Consider the following 10261-nt stretch of genomic DNA (forward strand, 5'->3'; position numbering starts at 1 on the left):
ACTGGTTTGTTGTATTTACATCCAAACTTTCCAGTCCATTAGATTCAATTGAAAAGAGATTTAAGTTTTCGAAAAAGTTTTATAAAGCCAATTCAACCCCCCCCCCCTCTTGGCTAAACTCACCATTTCAAAACTAACAACTATTAGCATATACTTGCATGTGTAACTTTAAATTATATCAAATGGATGTGAAAAGTGTATTCTTGAATGGTTTCTTAAATGAAGAAGTGTATGTATCACAACCTCCTAGCTTTGAAGATCACGTCTATCCTAATCATATTTTCAAATTGAAAAAAGCCTTGTATAGTTTGAAACAAGAACAACGATAGTGGTATGAAAGGCTAAGCAACTTTCTTTTATCAAAATGCTATGCTAGAGGTGTTGTTGATAAAACACTCTTCATTAGAAAACATGAAAGTGATGTTATACTTGTTCAAGTGTATGTTGATGATATTATCTTTGCATCAAATAATAACTCTATGTGTGAAAGGTTTGTTGTAGATATGCAAGGTGAATTTGAGATGTCCATGATGGGTGAGCTAACCTACTTTCTAGGGCTGCAAGTCAAGCAACTCAAGCAAGGAACATTTTTAAGCCAATCAAAATACTATTTTGACTTGTTGAAAAGTTCAAAATGGAGGATTGCAAAGAAGTTGCCACTCCAATTGCCACAAACTGTCTTATGGATGTAGATGAGGTTGGGCAGCAACTTGGTGTGTACTTGTGTCCAATTGCCACAAACTATTTTGATTGGTTCTTTGCTTTATCTAACAATAATTAGGCCAAATATTCAGTTTAGTGTGTACTTGTGTGCAAGGTTTCAATCCAATCCAAATAAGTGAAACCTTAAAGCTGCAAAGAGGATTATCAAGTATCAGAAAGGAACAACTAATGTTGGATTATGGTATCCAAGTGATTCCAACATAACTCTTAGTGGTTTTTCAGATTCTGACTATGCATGGTGCAAATTGGATAGGAAAAGCACAAGTGAAACATGTCACCTACTTGGGTCAAGCCTAATTTCATGGAATAGAAAAAAGAAAACTTGGGTGGCACTCTCCATTATTGAAACTGAATACATAGTAGTTGGACATCAATATGCTCAAGTCATATGGTTGAAGCATAAACTCATGGACTATGGTGTAAAGTTAAAGAAGGTACCCTTGAATTGTGATAATACTAGTGTTATCAACTTAACCAAGAATCCAATACAACATTCTAAAACCAAGCACATCGAAATTAGGCATCATTTCCTTAGAGACTATTTTGAAAAGGGAGATTATGAAATTCAATTTGTTAAAACTAAAAATCAATTGGCTGATTTATTCACAAAACCATTAGCTCGAGATAGGTTTAACAAGCTAAGAACTAAATTAGGCATATTATACATGAAAAATGTGGTCTGATGTGTTTTTAGCATGTTAATATTATAAATCCATGCATTAATCTCATTCAAATAAGCTAATGTGTGCATAAACTGAAAACTTTCATAATTAGCATGTTAATTTTTTAGTTCTATGTCTTGATTTCACTTAAAATAGTCATTAGTTGTAAAAAATATAGTCTGTCAAATTTTTAGTTTATTGATTTTATAAATTTATGGGTTGATTTCACTTAAAACAGTCACTATTTGCAAAAAAAATATGGTTTGTCAAATTTTCAAGTCTGTGGATTTTATAAATCTAAGGTTGATTTCACTTAAATAGCCACTATGTGCAAAAATCATGATCTGTCAATTTTTTCAGTCTATTGATTCTACAAATCTATGCATTGATTTAACTTAAGATGCCAATGTATGTAGAAAACATAATCTTTCTCGATTTTTAATCTGTTGATTTTACAATTCTATGTATTGATTTCATTAAAACGGTATTTGGATATAGGAAGTTCAATTTCATGATTTTTAATCTATTGATTTTTCTCATCTATGTGTTGATTTTACCTAACCAGATTCTGTGTGCAGAGAATTATGATCTGATGAATTTTCAGTCTGTTGAATTCTAAAATCTATGAGATGATTTTACTTGAACTGCAAATATTTGAAAAAAATAAATTCAAAAGTTGACCTAATCAAAGCAAGCATCTTGTCGTCAGGTATAAACTACCCCCAACAACCATTACTATATGTTGCTTTTTCTGATGCATTGACCATAAAGCATATGTGTTATGTGATTCCAATGTGTATGCACCTTAAATTATCTAAACTGATTAATCCCCTCATAAAAACTCATTGGAAACATAATGATTTAATGAGATACTGTAATTTGATGGATTAACATGGCTTTGGTAACCTAAACAGAATTAATTAAAATAAATATGCACAATTTAATCGATTGATTATGCATTCAATGTATTCATTTATAAATACTACACTTGAAAACTTGCATTTACATCCACATCTCTTAGAAACAGCTACATTTGTAGTCATCATGACTTGTCGTCAACAATGCAACGTTCAATCTAATGAAGAACACTCCACTCCTCCCACTCCTAATTCTCCAAATCACGAACACCAAGGGAGAATTGAAGCTTGGTTTTAAGGAAATGATGACAACATTCAAGTGTTCCTCATAAAGATGACAAGGAAGTAGATCAACATTCCTAAGGTGCTGAGATACTCATGGCTAAGAACTAAAGGGCTTGGGACTCTCCTTCAACAACTCAAGCATCAAAAGTTGAAGACCTTTCTTTAGCTATCGGGGAAAATATACCCTGACTTGGTGAACATATTTTTCACTAAATTGTAATTCAAGAATGATGCTCCGTTGTCTAGTGTCAAAGGGATTCAAATGGATTCAAATGGATATATCCAAGAAGGCTTAGAAGGATGCTGCTAAACATAGGCAAAGAGGAGTTCAAGTGAGGAAAGGTGAAACTGGTGTTGTGGAAGAGTTCAAAAAAGTGCAATATTATGGACAATGCTTGAGGCCTGAGATCAAGAACTTCCATGTTGGTGGTCTCAAGGTGGATGAAAGGCTTCTTGCTATGATCATCACCAAAATCATAGTTCCACGTGGAAGTAACTGTTCTACCTTAAATGAGGAAGACTTGATCCTCATGTATTATATCCAACACAATGTGTAAGTGGACTAGATTTTTGTGCTTCGTGATCACATGCTCAAACCCAAAAGACTCACAGATTTTAGGCTGCCATATGTGGTGTTGGTGTCCAAGTTCATTGAGTACTTTGGTGTTGATATAGAAGATGAATTGGAAGAGTCAATTGGGATCTTGAATCAGGCCTCCTATCTTAATCTACACAAGATGCACTTTACCAAGGCTGGTAATGTTTGGACTGTTGGAGGAATTGGTGGTGTTACAGCTAGTGGTGCCAATGACCATGAAGTTGGCCCAAGTGGAGCAAATCAAGAGGAAGAACAAGAGCCCACTGCTGGACCAATGGACATTGTAGCCTATAACCATTTAAAGGACAGAGGCCATGTGTATGAACTCAATGTTTTAAGAGGATGGTGCTTTACCAACTGTATGAACTCAATGTTTTTCAAGATGCACATCACACCTTTTTGCAATGAGAGGTTCAATGATTTGGATGGCTAAATCCATGACATTCATGATCTGCTAACATTATTCCAGACCAATACAATGCTCAGGATGACAGAGTGTATTGGCTTTTAGGATCATGCATTGCATTCGTGTTGTTGTGTTGCTTTGTTTTGAGTTTTGTCAGTTTTTTAATTGGTTGATTTCTATTTCAGTCTGTTAATTGTATCTATTTTTTTCTCTATTTCAACTTTTGTCCACTGTATTATGTGCTTTCATTAATGTAAAATTTTTGTTTCTTGTTCTCTTGACTACTTTACTTCTAGTTGATGAATCTAAAGGGGGAGAAAAATTAGAATCATTAAAATTGGATCACTAAAATTGGAAATTAAAGGAATTGAACTAAGAAAATGCCAAGCCATATTCTAAATATTACCCATACTATTGATAAGGAGAGCATGTTCATTTGTGTTCTTGTTATCTGTAACATCCCTAAGGAATATTACTAATATTTAATAAATAAATCCCAAAATAAAATAAAGACCGCATTTAATATAAAACCATTTCCCAAAAACACGGGAAATTTAAAATTGTAATACAATGTAATAAATACTGGAGTCTATAATTATAAAACTGAAATAAAATTTAAATGGCTCCCAAAATGTTACAAAATTATCTCAAAACCAAAATAATAAACATATATACAAAAATCCCCAGCTATCCATCGCTCTGAGTCTATGCATCTCTTGGCCCACCTGTCAAATCATCTGCTCTCAGATAACGAATCATCTGATCATCGCCACGCACACACAGAAAGGGTGAGCTATGCACAATAATTGAACAAATTACATGAAATAAATATGTCACCCATCCCAAAATAACATAATTAAATATCTCATTATCAAATTACCCAACCATGACCTCATAGTCCTTCATGAGTCATATGCATGAACTAGGTCTTGGGACTTCACTATGCTCCCACGAAACTAACTCATTCGTGGTCCAACCCTATGAGCCTATCTCGCTCATAGTCCTGCCCTATAGACTCCTTGTCTGTAGTAAAACATCCAAGTCTTCTCAACTTGGACCCTGGCACGCACACAATCACCATACTATGGACTCCTCGCCCAATAGTAGCCGACGGGAACATAACAGTTCCTTACCCATCGTGCGCCCGACACATGTAATCACTATACTAAGGACTCCTCGCCCATTAGTAGCCGACGGGAACTCAACCAATTTCATGTCCATCATGTGTCCAACCATCAACCACATCCCAGACCCCTATTGGACTTAGTCCTTCAAGCCCAAACACCATACCACATGCATATGCTACCTATACTTAGGAAAAAGTAGCCAAACCAACACACCCAAGCACACACAACCATAGTAATTCGCACAAACTCGCTTAAGCCAAGGACTCTCGCCCAAGCTAAGCCCTCAGTCTCGCTTGTGCTAACTCACCTCGCCTGAGCGAGCTTAAAACAGTAGCATCAACACATCATCTCGCTTAGGCGAGATCCTCTCGCTTGGGCGAGTCACACCTTCGCCCAAAACAACACACAAACCTCGCCTAGATGAGTATTCGACAAAAAAATCACCAATGCACTTCGAGAACTCGCTTAGGCGAGAGTGTCCATCGCTCAGAACTCAAAATCTCTCGCCTGGGTGAGATATCGCACTCAAACCTCCCAAGTTTCCTCGCGATCTCGCTTAGGCGAGTGCCTCTCGCCTAAGCGAAAGACCATGTCGCTCAACTCTTTTCCTAGTCGCCTAGGCGAGAACCACGAACCAGAACCCAAAGTGAGACTCTACAACTCTCGCTTAGGCGAGGGGGGACCCGCTTGGGCAAAACTTGCAGTGTTTCGAGTCTGTTCACGCTCTCAATTCACCCTAACCTTGCCCAATTCACACAACAAAACATACCAAACAGAATTCGATCATTGCCCAGCATAAAACAATGGCTAGAAAACATAAGACATGTTATTTCATCCATTCACATTACCCCAATTCGAGATTGAGTCATCCTTACCCAATTCCATACCAAAACCCTCATTATACCCAATATAAGTATAAAGGCTTTGCACCCCAAATGTCAAGCCAACCAATTCACAATTACAGTACATACCACACGAATTTCATGATAACAACTTATCCAATTCATACACCTAAATAAAAACACGAGAATTAAGACCAGCTCCCCTAACCTGTACTTCTTGATTCAATTTGGGGAAAAAGAGAATGTTCCTTTGTTGCCCACTCTTTTCTTCCATACTCCCCCAATTCAGCCTTCAATTCTATTCTCACACCCTCAGAACTCGTGCTCCTCTCAAAAGCCAATTATCAGCACTGCCAAAACCCTTCTTTTTCCTTAAAATGGCCTTTTATAGGTGTCTTAATTAAGGGTTTAAAGGTTAAAACGAAAATTGACTTTATGGTGAGTTTAATTCCTATTTAGGGGTCATTATAGTGTGTTTTCCAACCCCTTTTGGCTTCCCCTTCCAAGTTTTCTTTTGCCCTCTCATATTCCCTCCAAAACTACACTTTTAAAAATAAGGTTCACTCCAAACATGATAAGTTTACAATACCAATTCCATATTCATACATGTTATTAAAAATCAATAATAAAACAACAACACATAATTGGCATACATAGGACTCTAACCCAAGTCCTCTCACACAATCAAAGTACTCTCAACCATTTGAGCTAGTACCTCTTCCACATCACATTAAACAATAATTAATGTCATAAAGGCGATTTCTACCCGCATTTATTAATTAATTAATTATTTAATTAATTAATTTTCACGGGTCTTACATTATCTTATATGTACAACTTTTGGAAACATTTTCTAGATTCACAAGCTTAAGCAAGAAATGGAAGATGATGCTTAGATGGCACTTCATCAATTCATGTGTCCAAGTAAAATTCAATGGAGGTTGTTCCAATTGAGGTTGGCTTCATCAAATCAAGGGGAGATTGTTAGCATAAATGACCTTGATGATTTAGTGCTTGAAGATTTGATGAAGATACATAAAGCCATTGCATTGAAACATGTTTGAATCATGATTAAATTGATGAAGATGTGAAGATTTGGTGTTTCACGTGTTGATCATGCCTCGTGTTTGAAACTTAGAGGAAGAGGTTTAGTAGGCTAAGGAGAGCCTTCATTCAGGTTTTATCTCTCTCAAGTTTCTAGGTGGTTCCTAGTAGTTTTCCAGGTCTGCAAGAGTGGTATTGTTGTGCTTGTATTGATTATTGTGTGATTCAAGGGTCTTAGGTTGTATTTTTGCATATTTTTAAGTGTAATCTTATGGATTTTGTAAGTCTTTTAAAATAGTGGAAGTCAGGCTCAGGTTGCCTTGACAAACTGGATATAGCTCACATTTGAGTGAACCAATATAAAAATCATATGTTCTTGTGCTTGCCTCTAATTCTTCTCTCTTGTTTTATGCTTTAAAGTTCAAGAAATTTAAATTGAATCATCTTTTAGTTGTTCTTGTGTGTTCTAGCATAATCTGAAGCTTGGCTCATATTTGTATTACTAATTTGAATCAATCTTGATAAGCCTTTCATGCTGCAAATTCGAATTTCTACAAATTTATCAATTTTTTAGTCGACTGATTTTATGTTTTGATCTATTGATTTACATAATACTATTAACTGTTTAATGAAATTAGCCGATTGTCCCTTTTTTTGATGGATTAAAAGTGTGCAATCTAGTAGCTTTTACATCCTCATTTTGTGGTTGATTTGATTCAAGTTAAAATTGTTTTAAGCTTTCAAAAGTTACCTAAGTTTTTAATTAGCCAATTCAACCCCCCCCCCTTCCACCTTCTTGGCATTTCACCCATTTCAATACTCACAACAAAAACTAAAGAAGTCAAAGCTCCCAAAAAAAGTGTTCTAAAACACACAAAAAATATGTCTAATTTGATTCCTGACTAGTGCATTGTTGTTAAAGTTGTGATGATTACTGTTTGTTCAATTGATGGGTCAATTAATTAATGTCATCGTTCACAAATCGATGATGAAGAAAATGATTCTAAGTTCAACTTTTTTTCTTCATTTTTTGCGATTAAGAAATCTTGTTAGTGATTAATGTTAGTCTTTTAATTTCAATAGTGGAGTAAATTATAACAAGTCATGTTTATATAATTCATACATTTGAAACTAAAGAACCAATCTTTCACATTGTTTTCAAATATCATGAAGCACCAATAGTCTAGTGGTAGAATAATACCCTACTTGGGTTTGATTCCGGACTGGTGCATTGTAGTTGATTTGTGCTTGAAATTTGACTTGACAACTTTCGGTCTTTACTCATTCAACTCTTAGACTTCATCAAATCTTTCTATTTCAACTTTAAATCTACTAGAAACCTTCTCTCATAGAGAAAATTACACATCTTTTCTCTTGGTGTGAATCATGTAACTATATTAGTTTTTTTTTCTTTTGTAAAATCATGTTGGTAAAATCTATATATAAATTCAGATATCACAACTTGAGTGTGATTCTTTCCCTGTCTTAAATGTCCAAATTACACATACTTTACATGTAGAAATAGAATCACTCAAAATATCTTACCTTCTTGAAAAACCTACCAAGAATACCACAAATAACGTTCATTCTATGACCTCCAAGCACACACCAAACTTCATGATAAGCTCCAACGTCGTCCACAACCTCACCATCCCAAACTTGCCTAAGCATAGTCTTACGAGGGAAATTGGAGAGGGGGAATTTCAAGTGAATGGGACTAGAATGGATTTTAACCCTAAAACTGAACGGGAATGAAGTGATTTTCAACTTAGAATTGTAACAAGTGTGCCAAATAAGGAGAAATTAATTACAATCTTTTGACCCTTTTTGCTAAAGAATAATCTGTAGTTAAAATAGTGTCAAAAAAATTAACGAAAATAATAATTTTAAAATTGAAAAAAGAAAAGTGAAATAAGAAGTACCAAAGTAAGAATGTTAAATTAATGGAGGAGAGGCGTGTGATTATGACCAAATTTAAGGGAATGTTAAAGATGAAAGTTTTGGTGGGAGCAAAGCAAATGACATGAAAACACATTAGGAAGCATTTTAGGTTTAGTTTGCAATACACTTATAATGGTCCTAACTACTAAACCAAAGTGGGGTTTTAAAAAAATCTCCCTATCAGAATTTAAGGGGAAGAAGAATGTAAGTAAGTGCTGTCGGTGGTCCCATAAGAACCCAATTAAACTCAGAATTAATATTGTAAGCAACGTGTCAATATTACACTTATGAAGCTACCCTTACCCAACCCACCTTGCTTCATCAATTGGTTAGATAATAGCTACTATTCCGGTTTCTGTCTCTCACCCTCACCATAATTTCTGTTACAATGTAATCATAAATATTTTTTCTGATGAACATTAAAACTTGATAAAGTGGAGGTTATTTTATAAATAATATTTTAGGTAAAGAGAATATTTTAGGTCGATTGAAAAATAAGAAAATATTTAAGAATAAATGTTATGATTGGTTTGTATGATGTTTATCCATGAAAGGTGAGGAAACTGAAAAACTGTTGTGCAGGGACATTGTGGGTAAAGTTGATGAGGGGGGGCCAAGTTCTTCCCTCCAATGTGTTCACTCTCTGAGTCAATGACATGGTCCTACAAAAAGGTTCCCATCGTACTCAAAAAATATTTGGTTGTTCCTTTTAGTTATTTTCATCGAATCCCACATGAATTATCACACTCTGCTCTTATCCGCACGAGGAAACCGCACCTTTAGTTACCGTGAATCAACCTAAAAAACACAGCTACCCCTTCTGACCAAACAACCTTCATTTCCATCTCCTTCATGTTTTATTTTTCACACACCCCACAATGGAACCTCTCTCTTCATCCATCGCATTCTTTAATTCACCTCTCTTCAACCTTTACAATTCCATGGAAAATCAAATTACGTTTACATGAATATAATAAAGGTAGATTTTAGTAGAAGCTAGCATTTTAAAAAATTTATACCTCACTTTCCAAATCATTCTTTGCTTAATCATATTGTTAAGGAGTCGACGTTCTTATTAATCTTTAAAGGAAAACCCACGTAACTATCTTTAGTCAGATTTGATCTTCTTGTTAACTATCTTTAATCTCCTTTGTTCCAGACGTAACATGTCGCGTTATTATTAATCTGAAAAACTTGTGTTTAAATGAGACAATTTAAGAGAATAATTTTTCTATCTGAAGAAATTGAAATTTTTTTAAGGAAAATGATATGTTTAGATGAGAAAATTAAAAGAAAATTGAAATTGAGGAATTTTATGAAGATATTTCAAATAACTAAAATAGTAGATTTTGAAATTCACTCAAAAATGAAGGAAACTAAAATTTTCAAGTTGTGAAATTACTCATTGCTTAGGAGAAAAAAATCCACGAATCCAAAAAGTCGTGTTAGGTCGGGCATAAGGCCGAGATGACTCAATTCGTACTAAAGGTTAAGTCGGGTCAGATAGAAGGTCGAGATGACTCAATTTGCGCCAAAGGTCGAGTCGAACCCGCTCGACTTGAAGGTCGAGCAAAGACTGCCTGGGCTGAAGGTCAAGCCAAGCCCACCGCGAGCCAAAGGTCAAGCCGAGTCAGGACCAGGCTGAGTTGGCCTAGGCTGGAGGTTGAACCGAGTCGGCCGCAAGCCAAAGGTCATGCCAAGTTGGCTCGAACCAGAGGTTGAGCCAAGTCAGCCTGAGCACAAGGTCAAGTAGAGTCGACCCAAGCCGAAGGTCTA

This window comes from Vigna unguiculata, chromosome 8 (assembly GCF_004118075.2).
Source record: "Vigna unguiculata cultivar IT97K-499-35 chromosome 8, ASM411807v1, whole genome shotgun sequence".
Classification (NCBI taxonomy): domain Eukaryota; kingdom Viridiplantae; phylum Streptophyta; class Magnoliopsida; order Fabales; family Fabaceae; genus Vigna; species Vigna unguiculata.